This window comes from Clarias gariepinus, chromosome 5, assembly GCF_024256425.1.
Source record: "Clarias gariepinus isolate MV-2021 ecotype Netherlands chromosome 5, CGAR_prim_01v2, whole genome shotgun sequence".
NCBI lineage: Eukaryota > Metazoa > Chordata > Actinopteri > Siluriformes > Clariidae > Clarias > Clarias gariepinus.
The window spans coordinates 5,120,001-5,139,896 of record NC_071104.1 but is presented as its reverse complement, the minus strand read 5'-3'; the positions used below and the strand labels follow the sequence as shown (position 1 = coordinate 5,139,896).

Genomic DNA, 19,896 nt, shown 5'->3' with positions numbered 1-19,896 from the left:
AATTGAATTGAATTGAATATGTTATCTAGCGCTTACTCTAGTGTGTATATGATGAGGTCTCCATGCTACAGTGCTATCCAAGCAGTGTCTACTGCAACAATCATCTGTTGGTGCGAAAGCTATCCCTTTCTTGCCTTTCTTACAGCCAGATTTGAATAACTTTGCAAGTCAGACAGGGTTCTGTGGCAAATTCCATGGTGAAATCAAGGCATTCTCTCGACGCTGTTGACAGCTTGTGGGATCAGCACCTGCCATAGTTGTTTGCATTTGGTGGAATTTGATTAGTAGCAACAGAAAAGCATCTGCCTAATGAACTCGAGCATCCATGAGTCTTGGAGAGCGTGAAAAAAAACAACACCCTGGTTGGCTCTGTGGCGCAATGGATAGCGCATTGGACTTCTAGACTCAGCTGTGGAGCTATTCAAAGGTTGTGGGTTCAAGTCCCACCAGAGTCACTAACTTGTTACCTTCTTTTCATCCACACCCCATGTCTAAAATGAAATCTTTGGTCAGGAATCCCTGTTCAAGATGCACTTTCCTATGTGCCATATTTGATTGAATGACTTGTCAGCTGAATTTAAGAAATATCATTGTTTTCCACATGTTTCTGCCCATTTGTCCCGAATCAAGGCCTCAGCTCAACTCCAGCTTCAACAAAAGGTTACGACATTGATTCACGCAATCCTTATGGGACAAAGAGCCAAAGTCCACAACAGCAATCTGATGAAGGCTTGCTTGCTTTTAGATGTGCATGGCATGTGGATTTTAATTCCTCTCCCCTGACTGTTGTGATATGCTTGTTAGGACTATGGCTGGAGATCAGCCATAACCTTGTTTGCTGTGGCTTGCACCTGTCTTGTAAACAGGAGATCCCGGGTTCAAATCCCAGCAGTGCTTGTTGTGAGTTTCATCTCTTGGTGCACCAGACAAGGTCTGGGTCCAACTGCATGAGGAACTCAAGGCTTAAGTGCTTGTGGGCTCAGGTTGTGGCAGGGTATCTTGCTTTCAGCCAGGATTTCTGCTCAGTTTTCATGTGTTTTTCACAGGTAGACACCTGTCCATGGAGCTCAAACAAGGTAGCTCTATTCCTCCCACAGAAGTGAACGAACACTGGCATTTTGATTTGCAAGAATTGAATCATTTTCTGAGTAGCCGTGGAACATTTGCCTGATGTTTGCTTCCACACAAGTGTGACTTTTTATATGTGGGACGTTTCACTCTACCGACTTACATTTGGTCACATTTATATGAAGACAATGGCTGTCAATAAGCTAGTATATGTGGATATATATATATATATATATATATATGTATATATACATTTTTTTTTGCTGTAAACTGTATGCCAGTTGCAAATATATAACATACCTTGTGTTTGAAGTTTGTTCATTTTTGCAAGCCTGAAATCTACTGCAACAGGCATGATCTTTGGCTGCAATGAACTTGGAACAACCTGAGTTGAAATACCATGACTGGCAGTTTTGGCGTGCTCTGTGAAGCATGGTATAGCACTGTGGGACTTCATTCATGGTCCTATCATGCTGCATGCCAATGGAGACAATCTTAGCTTGATAGTCAAGTTCCTGTGCCGGAGCATCTCAGATACGAGTTTGTGGCAGTATGCGAGAGTGGAAGGTTCTATGGCTGTGGCGCTGTGGCTTAGTTGGTTAAAGTGCCTGTCTAGTAAACAGGAGATCCTGGGTTCGAATCCCAGCAGTGCCTCTCACTGTGCACTTCTGTTGCTATGCAGGTCAGACTGGTTTCTGTGGAAAAAAAGAAATCTTTGCTTTATGTCGGACCCTTAACAGCTCATGGGTTAAAGTCACACAATGCCCAAGCTTTCTGATTAGCCAAGTTTACAGTCTTGTGCATCCTTAGGTCATTAGCTATATTGCAAATTATACATGGCCCAATTGCCCAACATTGCACTACACACTGCACTTCAATTTATATAAATATATGTATACATAAAAATACATTACTGAAAGCTCCCTTGTGCCCATTTTCTAGGAAAGCATACAGTGATAAGTTGCTGAAAGCTACTACTATCCGATGTGGATGTCTTTGTCTGATCCAGAGTAGACGATCCATTTGATCAGAGAAGAATGTTGAAAAAGTGTGTGTGCAAAACTGTAGAAAATGTGAAGAACGGTGTCGGCTGCAAAAGAATAACGACCGAGTTGGCTGTATTTCTCAGTCGGTAGCGCACTAGTCTTTTAATCTCAGGGTCTGTGGCTTCAGTCCCTGTTTGTAAATGAAATAGACTTGAAAATGAGTCATGTGGTCTCCTTGTCCAGAAGGCCAACCTTGGTCGATAATGCTGATCTTTTTAAAGGAATTCACATCCCATGGGCATAAAAGACATTCATTCATCCAAGATAAGACTTTAGAAGCAGGGCTGTTCAGAAGAGTGATCCTGGTAACAACTTTCACTGTATGTGAAGGTCAGAATCCTCTTGTTAGGGAAGAGAATGTTGAAAACATGGCAGTTAAACAGAAATCTTAACAGTTCGATTGATCTCACAAGTGCTTGGTTTCTTCAAATGTGGCAAACAATGGACGAGCATTGGGAAAGGATGGGTAAAACTGCTTTTTGTGAGGGATGGCACAAGTTCCAGAGCCTGGATAGCTCAGTCGGTAGAGCATCAGACTTTTAATCTGAGGGTCCAGGGTTCAAGTCCCTGTTCAGGCGTTACCTTCTATTGGTGCTTAGGAAAAAAGAGCATTTGGCACAAGTTGTTCGAAACGATTAAGAGGGCTAGCTTGGATTAAGGAATTCTCAAGGGCAGAAAATTGGAAATTGCAGACTACTTGCCAAGGATTTCCACAATTTCCAACTTTTTTCCAACAGCAGGAGCGTTGTTCCTCTCGCACGCTCCTGCACTCCAAACGTGGAACTACTGTCCATCATGTGTCCTCCTTTTTATTTACCTCGGAAATTTACATCGGTAATAATCAGCACCGTTTATATCCTGCCTTAAGTGGACACGGAGGCTGCCTTATGCGAGCTGCATGAGGCACTCACACAGCACCAGACACAACACCGTGACTCTGCGCTTATTGTGGCGGTGGACTTTAACAGTGCCAACCTTAAACGCGAAGCGCCAAACTTTCATCAGCATATCACCTGTCCCACCAGGGGCAAAAGGACACTGTACCACTGCTAAACTACAGTCAAGGACGGCTACAGGGCACAATCTCATCCACCGTTTGGTAAATCTGACCATGCCGCTATCTTCCTCATGCCAAAATACAAACAAAGGCAGAAACAGGAAGTGCGGGTTCAGAGGGAGGTCGCGCGCTGGACGGACCAATCAGTGGCCGCGTTACAGGATGCACTTGATGACGCAGACTGGGACATGTCTTCAACCATCTATGGGCCATGCTGCAAAATACAGACAGAAAGATGAAATGAACCTATGAATCATGAACAATGACAACTTTTCATACCCAATCGTCAAAGAGAAGCTGATTCCTTGACTTCAGCAATCAAACATGTGCTGGGACATCTCAAAAGAATTTTTCAGCATCCGTAAAAAGGAAGTTCAGCTCAGAACCTGTAGCCTTCATTATGGCACCCTGCTCCGAGCTTTGCCTCAACAACACAACCATGTCTACATTGTCCAAAAAATCGAAGAAGCAAGCGCTTGATGAAGAAAAGTCCAAACTTCTTCGCTTGCAAGCAAAGCTATGCTGTGAGAGGTCAAGGTTGTTGATTCAGATCCATACACGACTTCCTAAACGCAACAAAGAAAAGGGGCTCTTGTCAGAAGTGGGATTTGAACCCACGCCTCCAGGGGAGACTGCAACCTGAACGCAGCGCCTTAGACCGCTCTGCCATCCTGACACGGCAGGCTCTAGAAAAGTCACGTCTTGCACGGATTACAGGTCGCTGGCCACGCACTCATATAACCGATCGGATGTCTACGGGCAGCTTGTCATTGGAAGACAATTCAACGTTGGGAAGGGGTGACAGGATTTCTCCAACAAAGCAGCAGCTATTGAGGATAAAAAGGGGCCAGGATGTCACTATTATGTCTTCGAGAAAGCACCAACTATTAAGGGCATGAGGAAATTTGTTACAAATCACAGCCACAACACAATGAGTTGCAACATGTCTTTCTTGTGCAAAATAACAGACGTAATCGGCAGGATTCGAACCTGCGCGGGGAGACCCCAATGGATTTCTAGTCCATCGCCTTAACCACTCGGCCACGACTACACCACGTGCGGGAACTTAGCGTGGGCCTGTGTTTGAATAAACTTTTGCCACGTCTCATTTCATGACTTGACCTCCTCCCCAAAGCAAGCCTTGGATCTTTCCAATACACGCAAGTGTATCGGTTGGCTTAAGTTCAGGATTTTTAGGCTTCAGACAGAAACCATGTTCACGTTTTACCTTAGCAAAACAGCAAAGAAGTTTAGAGATCAGCCTCTGCAACCATCTATGGGCAATGCTGCAAAATACAGTGAGAAAGATGAAATAAACCTATAAATCATAAACAAGACAACTTTTCATACTCCATCGTCAACCAGAAGCTGATTCCTTGACTTCTGCATTCAAACATGCGGTGGAAGATCTCAAAAGAATTTTTCAGTATCTGTGAAAATGAAGTTCAGCTCAGAACTTGTAGCCTTCATTTTGGCACCCAGCTCAGTGCTTTGCCTCAACAACACAACCATGTGCAGAGACATCTAGTAAACAGGAGATCCCAGGAGAGGATCGTGTGGTAACATGATGTCTCGGATTTGTAGGACCTTACACCACTAAACGTTCAATCTATGGGTGATAAGAAGATACCTTATTTAATATGTTATCTAGCGCTTACTCTAGTGTGTATATGATGAGGTCTCCATGCTACAGTGCTATCCAAGCTGTGTCTACTGCAACAATCATCTGTTGGTGCGAAAGCTATCCCTTTCTTGCCTTTCTTACAGCCAGAGTTGAATAACTTTGCAAGTCAGACAGGGTTCTGTGGCAAATTCCATGGTGAAATCAAGGCATTCTCTCGACGCTGTTGACAGCTTGTGGGATCAGCACCTGCCATAGTTGTTTGCATTTGGTGGAATTTGATTAGTGGCAACAGAAAAGCATCTGCCTAATGAACTCGAGCATCCATGAGTCTTGGAGAGCGTGAAAAAAAACAACACCCTGGTTGGCTCTGTGGCGCAATGGATAGCGCATTGGACTTCTAGACTCAGCTGTGGAGCTATTCAAAGGTTGTGGGTTCAAGTCCCACCAGAGTCACTAACTTGTTACCTTCTTTTCATCCACACCCCATGTCTAAAATGAAATCTTTGGTCAGGAATCCCTGTTCAAGATGCACTTTCCTATGTGCCATATTTGATTGAATGACTTGTCAGCTGAATTTAAGAAATATCATTGTTTTCCACATGTTTCTGCCCATTTGTCCCAAATCAAGGCCTCAGCTCAACTCCAGCTTCAACAAAAGGTTACGACATTGATTCACGCAATCCTTATGGGACAAAGAGCCAAAGTCCACAACAGCAATCTGATGAAGGCTTGCTTGCTTTTAGATGTGCATGGCATGTGGATTTTAATTCCTCTCCCCTGACTGTTGTGATATGCTTGTTAGGACTATGGCTGGAGATCAGCCATAACCTTGTTTGCTGTGGCTTGCACCTGTCTTGTAAACAGGAGATCCCGGGTTCAAATCCCAGCAGTGCTTGTTGTGAGTTTCATCTCTTGGTGCACCAGACAAGGTCTGGGTCCAACTGGGCCAGGGGTAGCTTAGTGGTTAAGGTATTGGACTACGGTTCGGAAGATCCCAGGTTCAAACCCCACAACCACCAAGTTGCCACTGTTGGGTCCTTGAGCAAGGCCCTTAACCCTCAACTGCTTAGATGTTTAATGAGATAAAAATGTAAGTCGCTCTGGATAAGAGCGTCTGCCAAATGACTAAATGTAAATGTAACTGCATGAGGAACTCAAGGCTTAAGTGCTTGTGGGCTCAGGTTTTGGCAGGGTATCTTGCTTTCAGCCAGTATTTCTGCTCAGTTTTCATGTGTTTTCCACAGGTAGACACCTGTCCATGGAGCTCAAGCAAGGTAGCTCTATTCCTCCCACAGAAGTGAACGAACACTGGCATTTTGATTTGCAAGAATTGAATCATTTTCTGAGTAGCCGTGGAACATTTGCCTGATGTTTGCTTCCACACAAGTGTGACTTTTTATATGTGGGACGTTTCACTCTACCGACTTACATTTGGTCACATTTATATGAAGACAATGGCTGTCAATAAGCTAGTATATATGGATATATATATATATATATATATATATATATATATATATATATACATATATATATATATACATATTTTTTTGCTGTAAACTGTATGCCAGTTGCAAATATATAACATACCTTGTGTTTGAAGTTTGTTCATTTTTGCAAGCCTGAAATCTACTGCAACAGGCATGATCTTTGGCTGCAATGAACTTGGAACAACCTGAGTTGAAATACCATGACTGGCAGTTTTGGCGTGCTCTGTGAAGCATGGTATAGCACTGTGGGACTTCATTCATGGTCCTATCATGCTGCATGCCAATGGAGACAATCTTAGCTTGATAGTCAAGTTCCTGTGCCGGAGCATCTCAGATACTAGTTTGTGGCAGTATGTGAGAGCGGAAGGTTCTATGCCTTTGGCGCTGTGGCTTAGTTGGTTAAAGTGCCTGTCTAGTAAACAGGAGATCCTGGGTTTGAATCCCAGCAGTGCCTCTCACTGTGCACTTCTGTTGCTATGCAGGTCAGACTGGTTTCTGTGGAAAAAAAGAAATCTTTGCTTTATGTCGGACCCTTAACAGCTCATGGGTTAAAGTCACACAATGCCCAAGCTTTCTGATTAGCCAAGTTTACAGTCTTGTGCATCCTTAGGTCATTAGCTATATTGCAAATTATACATGGCCCAATTGCCCAACATTGCACTACACACTGCACTTCAATTTATATAAATATATGTATACATAAAAATACATTACTGAAAGCTCCCTTGTGCCCATTTTCTAAGAAAGCATACAGTGATAAGTTGCTGAAAGCTACTACTATCCGATGTGGATGTCTTTGTCTGATCCAGAGTAGACAGAGAAGAATTTTGAAAAAGTGTGTGTGCAAAACTGTAGTGTAGGTGCATGTTATTCACAAGTTCTGACGCGTGTCTTTAGTTACACAGTGTCACTGACGACATCAGACGTTTCGTTGATTTCTTTGTCTCTTGTTTATTTTCAACATCAAAAACAACGGTTGTTACAGTTTCTTGCATAAATCCACTGTAGTCACGACAAGTCGCTTGCTGTGTTCTGTAGCTTCGATAGATTACAGTTACAACAACTTATTTTACTGTATTCCTTTTAGCTTACTGTCTCACGTTATCACGGTCAAAAGCTTGTGTGCTCCAAACCTTTCTGTATCCTTCCGTGTCTTAACAACAACTAAAACTCACGTGCGTGATAGACATGGAACTGCATAACTGTGGGATGATGTCACAGAACAACCCATGAAATGATGTCACAATACAATTTATATGTATGATACTTAATGCTTAATGCTTAACTAATAAACTGAAATAAGATAAACATAACAACAAATCACAAGAATGAAATATGGCCCTTACATTTCCAGCCCCTAATTGACAGGCAGGAAGACTGACAATTACACACATTTTTTGTTTTTTTGTTTTTTCCTTTTTTTTTACAATTGGGCCACAACATTTACTATTGGATTAAAATTTGAATTAACTTTCTTAACACTTTAGAATAAACTTTCTTAACACTTTAGACATTTGTTGACGATTTAACTTAAGGTATTCATATCGCTGCGTACCAAATGTAAGGAACATGACTACTTTATAAGGTAATTAACAGTCCATTTCACATATGAGGCACAGCTTATCGATGGGTCTTTCCAGGGTACTGGTTTTAGTTTTGACCAGTACACGTCTCACAAGTCCTTTTTTATCAGGGAACACTTTCGTGATCCGTCCGACGACCCATGAATTTCTTGGAGAAGACTCATCAATTATTAGAACTACGTCTCCAGTCGAGAGGTTTTTTCTCACCTGAGACCATTTTTGGCGCTCCTGAAGCAAGGGCAAGTATTCACGCACCCATCGCTTCCAGAATAGGTCGGCAAGGTACTGAATTTGCTTCCACTTGCGACGTGCGTAAGTGTCCTCTTCTTTGAAAAGTCCAGGAGGCAAGTTTGGCTGTTTTTTCATCAGCAGCAGGTGGTTAGGTGTCAGGGGCTCCAGGTCTGTGGGATCGTCTGTAGCGGTGGTAAGGGGACGGTCATTCATTATAGCTTCCACCTCACACAGAAATGTGTGCAAGCTCTCATCGTTTAGTGTTTGTTCTTTTAGTACAGACCTCAAGATTTTTTTAACTGACCTTATCTGCCTTTCCCATATTCCACCGAAGTGAGACCCAGCAGGAGGATTAAATATCCATTGTATCCCCTTTTGCATGAGGACGCCTTCAATTTTTGACTGATTCCACTGTTGGATAGCTTTACGCAATTCAGTCTCAGCACCTATGAAGTTTGTTCCATTATCACTTCTCATAACTGACACCTGGCCTCTTCTGCACATGAAGCGTCGAATAGCATTTAAGCAGGAGTCTGTATCTAATGACTGCGCGACTTCAATGTGCACGGCTCTTGTTGTCAGACAAGTAAACAATACGCCATATCTTTTAACATTACTTCTACCCCGTTTGACCTCGAAGGGTCCAAAATAGTCTACCCCTACGTTAGTGAACGGTGGGTGATCTGGTGTTATTCTATCGCGTGGCAGTTCTGACATTTTTTGTTCGCTCTTCTTCGCTCTGATCTTTCTGCATGTCACACAACTGGACAGAAACTTTCTCACAAGCGAATTTGCTGTCGGAATCCAGTATTTCTGCCGCAATTTTGAAAGCATATAATTCCTTCCACAATGTCCGACCTGTTCGTGAGTGTTTCTTAAGATTAGGGTTGTAATGTGTGAGTCTTTGGGTATAATGACAGGGTGTTTTGCGTGCTCAGGCATTGCAGACCTACCAAGACGTCCTCCAACTCTTAGCACTCCGTCCTGCAGTACTGGATCTAGTTTGAAAAGACAACTGTTTCCTTTTACGGATGCATTACCCTTTTGTAACATGGAAATTTCGTCTTTGAATTTTTGGTTTTGAACGAACTTAATGACTTCGTTTTTTGCCATTGTTAAGTCCTTAATTGTTAGAGACTTATGGTTTTCTGTTATTGAGTTGTTTGCCTGTCCCTTGATCCTTTTTGTTCTCTGTTTAAGCATATCTTTAACGCAAAGAATCCAGGCAACGGATCTTTTTAACTTATACCAGTCAGAGTGATAGTTAATCAGTTTACTCACGGCATCTGTGCTCTCTGTAGTTTTTACGAGATTCACTGAGGCTGAGTGTTTAATCTCAGTGTCATCCTCTTTCGTCGACAGATCGTGAATGTTCTCAGGCCATTTACTCTCTGGTGTTTTAAGAAATGGGGGACCATGGATCCAATTGTTGTTTTTCATGAATTTTTCACAGGAAACTCCTCTGGAAGCAGCGTCAGCTGGGTTTTTCGAAGTGTTGACGTACCTCCACTGCTGTGGCTTGGTTGACTCTTGTATGATGGAGATTCTGTTAGCGACAAAGGTTTTAAAGCGAAGCTTTTCATTAACAATGTATCTCAAAACAGTTGTGCTGTCGGTCCAAAACACAGAGTCCAGCAGTTCTATTTCCAGTTGACCTTTCAACGTTTTGTCGTTGTTTACGGCGACCACTGCCGCTGTCAATTCCATTCGGGGGATGGTGGTTTGTTTCAAGGGCGCTACGCGAGAATTCCCCATCATGAATGCACAGTGTGTAAGTTCATTAGCATTTACTAACCTAATATACGAGACAACTCCATATCCCATTTCACTTGCATCTGAGAAGTGGTGAAGTTGTGCAGTAGTTGTGACTCCAAAGTCAACTGGTTTTACGCATCTTGCTACACTAAACTCAGACAATTGATGCAACTCGTGTAGCCAGGCCCTCCATCGTTTTATAAATTGTTCGGGAATGTCATCTTCCCAAGCGAGTCTCTCTTTACATAACTGCTGCATTAAGATCTTAGCTGGCAGTATGACTGGTGCAAGGAAGCCTAAGGGGTCATAAATTGAACTAGTGACTGACAAGATTCCTCTTCTAGTCACAGGCCGCTCTTTTAAACTAATCTTGAACTTGAGCGTGTCTGAATTAATACACCACAGCACCCCTAGAGCCCTCTCAACAGGGAGTACGTCTTTACTCAAATCTAAGTCCCTCATGTCTTTAATTCTCTCACCCTCAGGGATGGAAGCTAGCAATGTACGACTATTACTTGCCCACTTGGTGAGGTGAAACCCTCCACTTGCGCACAGTTTGGTGAGATTACTATATAGCGCAACTGCTTGACTATGACTAGAGACAGACTTCAAGCAGTCGTCTACATAAAAGTTTTTAAGTACTGTGTTGACTGCCTCGGCAGATGCATTGCTGCGGTTTTCTTCTGCTGTTTTCCTAAGGGCGAAGTTAGCTACACTTGGAGATGATTTTGCACCAAACAAATGAACAACCATTTTATACTCAACCAAGTCCTGACTCATGTCTCCATTCGGCCACCACAGGAAACGCAACAAGTCTGTGTCCTTTTCCGGAACTCTGACCTGATAGTACATGGCTTCCACATCTGCCATCATGGCAACTTCTTCTTGTCTAAAGCGTGCGAGCACCCCAATGAGTGAGTTTGTCAGGTCGGGTCCCTGCAGAAGCTCGCTATTTAATGATATTCCCTGATAGCTGGCAGCACAGTCAAAGACTACCCTTAGCCTTTTCTTTTGAGGATGGTACACACCGTGGTGAGGTATGTACCACACTTGCCCGTCTTGTCGACTTAGGTGGGGTGTGGGGACCTTGACTGCGTGACCCTTTTTAAACATGTCGTTCATGAAGTTTAGATACTCTGTGTGAAAGGAGCGGTTATGCTTAAACTTCCGTTTGAGGTTCAGTGCGCGCTGCATGGCCGCGCTTCGGTTATTGGGCATTTGAATAGCTGCTTTCTTAAATGGGAGACCGATGTAGAAGTGATTATCAGTAAATTGCAGGGAGTTAGTTACAGAGTCTAAAAACTGATAGTCCTCTTATGACAACTCAGCTTTGTCATCACAGTTCCGTTCAGGAAAATCATGGTTGTACTGTTGTATCAGCATTTGTTCCACACTTTCGATGGAGACTCTGTTGACTGCAACGCTCACTTGCTCATTGTCACATGTGCCTTCCTCGACCGACTCTCGAAGAGGTCCATTTATGGTCCATCCGAGAGCAGTCTTTACTGCATATGGCCCATTATGCCTGCTGTTAATCACTCGCCATGGTTCTAGGAGCCTGTGCTCTTTGTTACCTATGAGAATTTCGACTCCAGCATTAATGTAAGGCAGTTTTACTTCGCTGAGGTATGGCCACTTATCAATGTCGTGCTGTTGTGGAATATTTTCCACTGAGACTGGGATACTCTTTTGTGTGAACACTTTGGGGAGTTCAATAAAGGTGTTTTCTTCCAGACTGCTAACCTCTAGGTCAGTAAGCACGTAACTTTCTACTTGTTTCCTCGCGTTCATGGTGCTTAACATGATGTAAATTTTTTTACCTTGTATGTTTAATCGCCTTGCTAGTGACTCTGTACAAAAGGTAGCAGAGCTACCTGGGTCCATAAAGGCGTATACTTCTACTGTCTTGTTGCCTTTCTTGGACTTTATTTTAACAGGTACTATGGAGAGAATACAGTCATCTCCAGCCCCGATACACGCACTCGTTTCGTGACTCGCTGCAACAGGCAATGTTTGAACTGGTTCGGTTTCGTCAGCCTTTGCGATCGCTTGAGCTGTGTCTTTTGCTGCAATGTGTAGCATGCGAGGATGTTTCTTTGAGCACAACTGACATGTAATTTTCTTCGTGCAGTCTTTGCTTAAATGTCCTTTTACTAAACAGCCAAAGCAGAATCCATTCTTTTTTTAGAAAGTCCAATTTGACCTTATATGTCTCAATGTTAAACTTGTGGCATTCGTCTAGGGTATGATCTTGCTCACAGGATGCACAAGGTTTAGTGAAGGCACTAATAACTAATGCACCACTACTCTTTACTGTGATTGAGTCTCTATGATTTTTACCAACCTGTTTTACGCCGGTCGCAAAGCTGCTGCCCCTCTTTTCTTCAATTCTTTGCTTGAATCCTGGAGAGGATTTGCTGCTGTGTTTTTTACCACTAGTCGAAACGTTCAGGTCTCCAAAAAGTGGGTTGGACATTACCTTTGCTTCTCGTTCTACGAATTTCATCAGCTGCACGATCTTAGCTCTTTCCTGATTGCGCTCCTCGTACTTGTATACGTGGCTTCTCCATTTTTCACGCAATTTGTAGGGCAGTTTTGAGGCAACACCTCTCAAGTTGGTAGCATTGTCTAGCTCATCCATGTAATTGATGCTTGACATGGTATTGTAACATTCTACTAGGAACAGGGAGAAAGTTTTTAGCGACTTTCCGTCCTCTGACTTTATTTCCGGCCAGTTGAGTGCCCTTTGCATCAGCGTTGTAGCGATTATTTGTCTATTTCCGAAATTGTCATGTAACAGTTTCATAGCCTCTGCGTAACCACGATGTTCTGGCATGAGCTGGCAGCTTCTCACTAGGTCCCTAGGCTGTCCTTCAGTATACTGCTCGAGAAAGAACAGCCTTTCATGATTGCTATCAGTGTTGGTTTCGATGGCATGTTTAAAAGCTCTTACGAAGGACGTGAACTCAAGAGGGTCACCATAGAATGGAGGAACGTTGTGCGGAGGTAAGGAATGTTGCCTCTGACTCTTTGCAAACATTTCTGTAAGATCTGCCTGAAGTGGCATCCTACCCTGAGGCTCCACTATGTCAGTGTTGTAAAGTGAGTGTTCGTTACCTTGGGTGGGCCGTTCCATTAGGGTGCTTGACATTATGGGTTTGGCACTCACTGGCATGCTTAAGTGGGTTGCTCGGAGGCGTGATGGCAGCTCAAGGTATTCCGTTGCCGAACTGTGGTTGCAGTGGTCATTTTGCTCTGGTTCCGGGGGGCGTGCACCACTCGTTTCGACGACCACGCTCCGTCTGGCAGGATGTTGTTTTTTGCGGTTCTGGTAAGAATTTAGTTCAGCATCGGCCATTGCAAGCGCCGTTTCCATTTCCAGCCTTTCCTTTTGTGCCTTTAATTGTGCTTGTTTAGCCTTTAGTTGTGCTTTCAATTGCTCTTCCTCAATCTTTAATCTTGCTTTCAATTGCTCTTCCTCAGCCTTTAATCGTGCTTTCAATTGCTCTTCCTCAGCCTTTAATCGTGCTTCCTCCAGTTCCAGCGCCTGCCGATCTCTCAAAGTTGCTGCTTTAGCCAGCAAAGCTGCTCTGTTGGCTTCTGCCTTTTTTAGTCGAGCTTCGGATGCTGCTGACGTTAAGGACCTCTTGGATGCCGCTGACGTTACGCTTCCGTGCCTTTGGGGGGCGGGCGTCTTACGCTCCGCCATTGACACACTGTCGTTTGGCGAAACTCCATCGTCAACTGTTTGAGACAACTTAAAGCGATTACTAGTGTCCGCGATCCACGACTTCACTCTTACCATGAATTCTGAGCAGCGCGTTAATCTAGGGTGAAACCAGTGGTGCTGATCGGTTTCACGCTCTTCATCCTTTGCGCACGATCGCACTGTTACATTACTTTCAATAAAGTCATTTAGCAGCGCTTTGTATTGGCGGCGCTTGGCTTTAACGTCATGCAAATTACAAGCATTGTCCATAAGCGCCTCTAGTTCATTGTATAATACAGTCAACTGACTCCACTTGTCTTCTCTGGCGCTCTTCAGTTCGTCGAGCACCATCACCTGCTCAGATTCGGCGATAGCGGCGTTGTCCTCGCCGTGTGACATGGTGAAGTTTAAGGCAGGCAAGTCCTCTTCTCGCTTTCGGTTTCGGTTGATGCGCGTTTTTGAAGTCGCACGCGCGCTCTTCACAATCTTAAGTCACTTATCTTCATTTCTGCGGCGGAGCCAAGCTTTTGACTTTAATGTAGGTGCATGTTATTCACAAGTTCTGACGCGTGTCTTTAGTTACACAGTGTCACTGACGACATCAGACGTTTCGTTGATTTCTTTGTCTCTTGTTTATTTTCAACATCAAAAACAACGGTTGTTACAGTTTCTTGCATAAATCCACTGTAGTCACGACAAGTCGCTTGCTGTGTTCTGTAGCTTCGATAGATTACAGTTACAACAACTTATTTTACTGTATTCCTTTTAGCTTACTGTCTCACGTTATCACGGTCAAAAGCTTGTGTGCTCCAAACCTTTCTGTATCCTTCCGTGTCTTAACAACAACTAAAACTCACGTGCGTGATAGACATGGAACTGCATAACTGTGGGATGATGTCACAGAACAACCCATGAAATGATGTCACAATACAAATTATATGTATGATACTTAATGCTTAATGCTTAACTAATAAACTGAAATAAGATAAACATAACAACAAATCACAAGAATGAAATATGGCCCTTACATGTAGAAAATGTGAAGAACGGTGTCAGCTGCAAAAGAATAACGACCGAGTTGGCTGTATTTCTCAGTCGGTAGCGCACTAGTCTTTTAATCTCAGGGTCTGTGGCTTCAGTCCCTGGTCGTAAATGAAATAGACTTGAAAATGAGTCATGTGGTCTCCTTGTCCAGAAGGCCAACCTTGGTCGATAATGCTGATCTTTTTAAAGGAATTCACATCCCATGGGCATAAAAGACATTCATTCATCCAAGATAAGACTTTAGAAGCAGGGCTGTTCAGAAGAGTGATCCTGGTAACAACTTTCACTGTATGTGAAGGTCAGAATCCTCTTGTTAGGGAAGAGAATGTTGAAAACATGGCAGTTAAACAGAAATCTTAACAGTTCGATTGATCTCACAAGTGCTTGGTTTCTTCAAATGTGGCAAACAATGGACGAGCATTGGGAAAGGATGGGTAACACTGCTTTTTGTGAGGGATGGCACAACTTCCAGAGCCTGGATAGCTCAGTCGGTAGAGCATCAGACTTTTAATCTGAGGGTCCAGGGTTCAAGTCCCTGTTCAGGCGTTACCTTCTATTGGTGCTTAGGAAAAAAGAGCATTTGGCACAAGTTGTTCGAAACGATTAAGAGGGCTAGCTTGGATTAAGGAATTCTCAAGGGCAGAAAATTGGAAATTGCAGACTACTTGCCAAGGATTTCCAACTTTTTTCCAACAGCAGGAGCGTTGTTCCTCTCGCACGCTCCTGCACTCCAAACGTGGAACTACTGTCCATCATGTGTCCTCCTTTTTATTTACCTCGGAAATTTACATCGGTAATAATCAGCACCGTTTATATCCTGCCTTAAGTGGACACGGAGGCTGCCTTATGCGAGCTGCATGAGGCACTCACACAGCACCAGACACAACACCGTGACGCTGCGCTTATTGTGGCGGTGGACTTTAACAGTGCCAACCTTAAACGCGAAGCGCCAAACTTTTATCAGCATATCACCTGTCCCACCAGGGGCAAAAGGACACTGGACCACTGCTACACTACAGTCAAGGACGGCTACAGGGCACAATCTCGTCCACCGTTTGGTAAATCTGACCATGCCGCTATCTTCCTCATGCCAAAATACAAACAAAGGCAGAAACAGGAAGTGCGGGTTCAGAGGGAGGTCGCGCGCTGGACGGACCAATCAGTGGCCGCGTTACAGGATGCACTTGATGACGCAGACTGGGACATGTCTTCAACCATCTATGGGCCATGCTGCAAAATACAGACAGAAAGATGAAATGAACCTATGAATCATGAACAATGACAACTTTTCATACTCAATCGTCAAAGAGAAGCTGATTCCTTGACTTCAGCAATCAAACATGTGCTGGGACATCTCAAAAGAATTTTTCAGCATCCGTAAAAAGGAAGTTCAGCTCAGAACCTGTAGCCTTCATTTTGGCACCCTGCTCCGAGCTTTGCCTCAACAACACAACCATGTCTACATCGTCCAAAAAATCGAAGAAGCAAGCGCTTGATGAAGAAAAGTCCAAACTTCTTTGCTTGCAAGCAAAGCTATGCTGTGAGAGGTCAAGGTTGTTGATTCAGATCCATACACGATTTCCTAAACGCAACAAAGAGAAGGGGCTCTTGTCAGAAGTGGGATTTGAACCCACGCCTCCAGGGGAGACTGCAACCTGAACGCAGCGCCTTAGACCGCTCGGCCATCCTGACACAGCAGGCTCTAGAAAAGTCACGTCTTGCACGGATTACAGGTCGCTGGCCACGCACTCATATAACCGATCGGATGTCTACGGGCAGCTTGTCATTGGAAGACAATTCAACGTTGGGAAGGGGTGACAGGATTTCTCCAACAAAGCAGCAGCTATTGAGGATAAAAAGGGGCCAGGATGTCACTATTATGTCTTCGAGAAAGCACCAACTATTAAGGGCATGAGGAAATTTGTTACAAATCACAGCCACAACACAATGAGTTGCAACATGTCTTTCTTGTGCAAAATAACAGACGTAATCGGCAGGATTCGAACCTGCGCGGGGAGACCCCAATGGATTTCTAGTCCATCGCCTTAACCACTCGGCCACGACTACACCACGTGCGGGAACTTAGCGTGGGCCTGTGGTTGAATAAACTTTTGCCACGTCTCATTTCATGACTTGACCTCCTCCCCAAAGCAAGCCTTGGATCTTTCCAATACACGCAAGTGTATCGGTTGGCTTAAGTTCAGGATTTTTAGGCTTCAGACAGAAACCATGTTCACGTTTTACCTTAGCAAAACAGCAAAGAAGTTTAGAGAGCAGCCTCTGCAACCATCTATGGGCAATGCTGCAAAATACAGTGAGAAAGATGAAATAAACCTATAAATCATAAACAAGACAACTTTTCATACTCCATCGTCAACCAGAAGCTGATTCCTTGACTTCTGCATTCAAACATGCGGTGGAAGATCTCAAAAGAATTTTTCAGTATCTGTGAAAATGAAGTTCAGCTCAGAACTTGTAGCCTTCATTTTGGCACCCAGCTCAGTGCTTTGCCTCAACAACACAACCATGTGCAGAGACGCCTAGTAAACAGGAGATCCCAGGAGAGGATCGTGTGGTAACATGATGTCTCGGATTTGTAGGACCTTACACCACTAAACGTTCAATCTATGGGTGATAAGAAGATACCTTATTTAATATGTTATCTAGCGCTTACTCTAGTGTGTATATGATGAGGTCTCCATGCTACAGTGCTATCCAAGCAGTGTCTACTGCAACAATCATCTGTTGGTGCGAAAGCTATCCCTTTCTTGCCTTTCTTACAGCCAGAGTTGAATAACTTTGCAAGTCAGACAGGGTTCTGTGGCAAATTCCATGGTGAAATCAAGGCATTCTCTCGACGCTGTTGACAGCTTGTGGGATCAGCACCTGCCATAGTTGTTTGCATTTGGTGGAATTTGATTAGTAGCAACAGAAAAGCATCTGCCTAATGAACTCGAGCATCCATGAGTCTTGGAGAGCCTAAAAAAAAACAACACCCTGGTTGGTTCTGTGGCGCAATGGATAGCGCATTGGACTTCTAGACTCAGCTGTGGAGCTATTCAAAGGTTGCGGGTTCGAGTCCCACCAGAGTCACTAACTCGCTACCTTCTTTTCATCGACACCCCATGTCTAAAATGAAATCTTTGGTCAGGAATCCCTGTTCAAGATGCACTTTCCTATGTGCCATATTTGATTGAATGACTTGTCAGCTGAATTTAAGAAATATCATTGTTTTCCACATGTTTCTGCCCATTTGTCCCGAATCAAGGCCTCAGCTCAACTCCAGCTTCAACAAAAGGTTACGACATTGATTCACGCAATCCTTATGGGACAAAGAGCCAAAGTCCACAACAGCAATCTGATGAAGGCTTGCTTGCTTTTAGATGTGCATGGCATGTGGATTTTAATTCCTCTCCCCTGACTGTTGTGATATGCTTGTTAGGGCTATGGCTGGAGATCAGCCATAACCTTGTTTGCTGTGGCTTGCACCTGTCTTGTAAACAGGAGATCCCGGGTTCAAATCCAGCAGTGCTTGTTGTGAGTTTCATCTCTTGGTGCACCAGACAAGGTCTGGGTCCAACTGCATGAGGAACTCAAGGCTTAAGTGCTTGTGGGCTCAGGTTGTGGCAGGGTATCTTGCTTTCAGCCAGGATTTCTGCTCAGTTTTCATGTGTTTTCCACAGGTAGACACCTGTCCATGGAGCTCAAGCAAGGTAGCTCTATTCCTCCCACAGAAGTGAACGAACACTGGCATTTTGATTTGCAAGAATTGAATCATTTTCTGAGTAGCCGTGGAACATTTGCCTGATGTTTGCTTCCACACAAGTGTGACTTTTTATATGTGGGACGTTTCACTCTACCGACTTACATTTGGTCACATTTATATGAAGACAATGGCTGTCAATAAGCTAGTATATATGGATATATATATATATATATATATATATATATATATACATATTTTTTTGCTGTAAACTGTATGCCAGTTGCAAATATATAACATACCTTGTGTTTGAAGTTTGTTCATTTTTGCAAGCCTGAAATCTACTGCAACAGGCATGATCTTTGGCTGCAATGAACTTGGAACAACCTGAGTTGAAATACCATGACTGGCAGTTTTGGCGTGCTCTGTGAAGCATGGTATGGCACTGTGGGACTTCATTCATGGTCCTATCATGCTGCATGCCAATGGAGACAATCTTAGCTTGATAGTCAAGTTCCTGTGCCGGAGCATCTCAGATACGAGTTTGTGGCAGTATGCGAGAGTGGAAGGTTCTATGGCTGTGGTGCTGTGGCTTAGTTGGTTAAAGTGCCTGTCTAGTAAACAGGAGATCCTGGGTTCGAATCCCAGCAGTGCCTCTCACTGTGCACTTCTGTTGCTATGCAGGTCAGACTGGTTTCTATGGAAAAAAAGAAATCTTTGCTTTATGTCGGACCCTTAACAGCTCATGGGTTAAAGTCACACAATGCCCAAGCTTTCTGATTAGCCAAGTTTACAGTCTTGTGCATCCTTAGGTCATTAGCTATATTGCAAATTATACATGGCCCAATTGCCCAACATTGCACTACACACTGCACTTCAATTTATATAAATATATGTATACATAAAAATACATTACTGAAAGCTCCCTTGTGCCCATTTTCTAGGAAAGCATACAGTGATAAGTTGCTGAAAGCTACTACTATCCGATGTGGATGTCTTTGTCTGATCCAGAGTAGACGATCCATTTGATCAGAGAAGATTGTTGAAAAAGTGTGTGTGCAAAACTGTAGAAAATGTGAAGAACGGTGTCGGCTGCAAAAGAATAACGACCGAGTTGGCTGTATTTCTCAGTCGGTAGCGCACTAGTCTTTTAATCTCAGGGTCTGTGGCTTCAGTCCCTGTTTGTAAATGAAATTGACTTGAAAATGAGTCATGTGGTCTCCTTGTCCAGAAGGCCAACCTTGGTCGATAATGCTGATCTTTTTAAAGGAATTCACATCCCATGGGCATAAAAGACATTCATTCATCCAAGATAAGACTTTAGAAGCAGGGCTGTTCAGAAGAGTGATCCTGGTAACAACTTTCACTGTATGTGAAGGTCAGAATCCTCTTGTTAGGGAAGAGAATGTTGAAAACATGGCAGTTAAACAGAAATCTTAACAGTTCGATTGATCTCACAAGTGCTTGGTTTCTTCAAATGTGGCAAACAATGGACGAGCATTGGGAAAGGATGGGTAACACTGCTTTTTGTGAGGGATGGCACAACTTCCAGAGCTTGGATAGCTCAGTCGGTAGAGCATCAGACT

The 19,896-nt window shown here is 43.6% G+C and overlaps 10 non-coding genes across 10 annotated transcripts in view; 6 read left to right on the top strand and 4 right to left on the bottom strand.

The window, feature by feature from the left end:
- The first annotated feature begins 365 nt into the window (after positions 1–365).
- trnar-ucu (transfer RNA arginine (anticodon UCU)) lies at positions 366–455 on the top strand. Its single transcript is given in 2 exon segments — positions 366–402; positions 420–455. It is a non-coding gene; the product is annotated as a tRNA-Arg (tRNA).
- Positions 456–1,648: 1,193 nt separating this feature from the next.
- On the top strand, positions 1,649–1,722 carry trnat-agu (transfer RNA threonine (anticodon AGU)). Its single transcript has one exon. It is a non-coding gene; the product is annotated as a tRNA-Thr (tRNA).
- Positions 1,723–2,619: 897 nt separating this feature from the next.
- On the top strand, positions 2,620–2,692 carry trnak-uuu (transfer RNA lysine (anticodon UUU)). The gene has a single exon. It is a non-coding gene; the product is annotated as a tRNA-Lys (tRNA).
- Positions 2,693–3,764: 1,072 nt separating this feature from the next.
- Positions 3,765–3,847, bottom strand: trnal-cag (transfer RNA leucine (anticodon CAG)). The gene has a single exon. It is a non-coding gene; the product is annotated as a tRNA-Leu (tRNA).
- Positions 3,848–4,140: 293 nt separating this feature from the next.
- On the bottom strand, positions 4,141–4,222 carry trnas-aga (transfer RNA serine (anticodon AGA)). Its single transcript has one exon. It is a non-coding gene; the product is annotated as a tRNA-Ser (tRNA).
- A 936-nt stretch (positions 4,223–5,158) lies between these two features.
- On the top strand, positions 5,159–5,248 carry trnar-ucu (transfer RNA arginine (anticodon UCU)). The gene is given in 2 exon segments: positions 5,159–5,195; positions 5,213–5,248. It is a non-coding gene; the product is annotated as a tRNA-Arg (tRNA).
- A 9,832-nt stretch (positions 5,249–15,080) lies between these two features.
- On the top strand, positions 15,081–15,153 carry trnak-uuu (transfer RNA lysine (anticodon UUU)). The gene has a single exon. It is a non-coding gene; the product is annotated as a tRNA-Lys (tRNA).
- Positions 15,154–16,216: 1,063 nt separating this feature from the next.
- trnal-cag (transfer RNA leucine (anticodon CAG)) lies at positions 16,217–16,299 on the bottom strand. The gene has a single exon. It is a non-coding gene; the product is annotated as a tRNA-Leu (tRNA).
- A 293-nt stretch (positions 16,300–16,592) lies between these two features.
- Positions 16,593–16,674, bottom strand: trnas-aga (transfer RNA serine (anticodon AGA)). The gene has a single exon. It is a non-coding gene; the product is annotated as a tRNA-Ser (tRNA).
- A 3,189-nt stretch (positions 16,675–19,863) lies between these two features.
- trnak-uuu (transfer RNA lysine (anticodon UUU)) overlaps positions 19,864–19,896 on the top strand; it is a 73-nt gene continuing 40 nt past the window's right edge. The window contains exon 1 of the tRNA in view: positions 19,864–19,896. This exon is cut by the window's right edge and continues 40 nt beyond it. This is a non-coding gene — a tRNA (tRNA-Lys).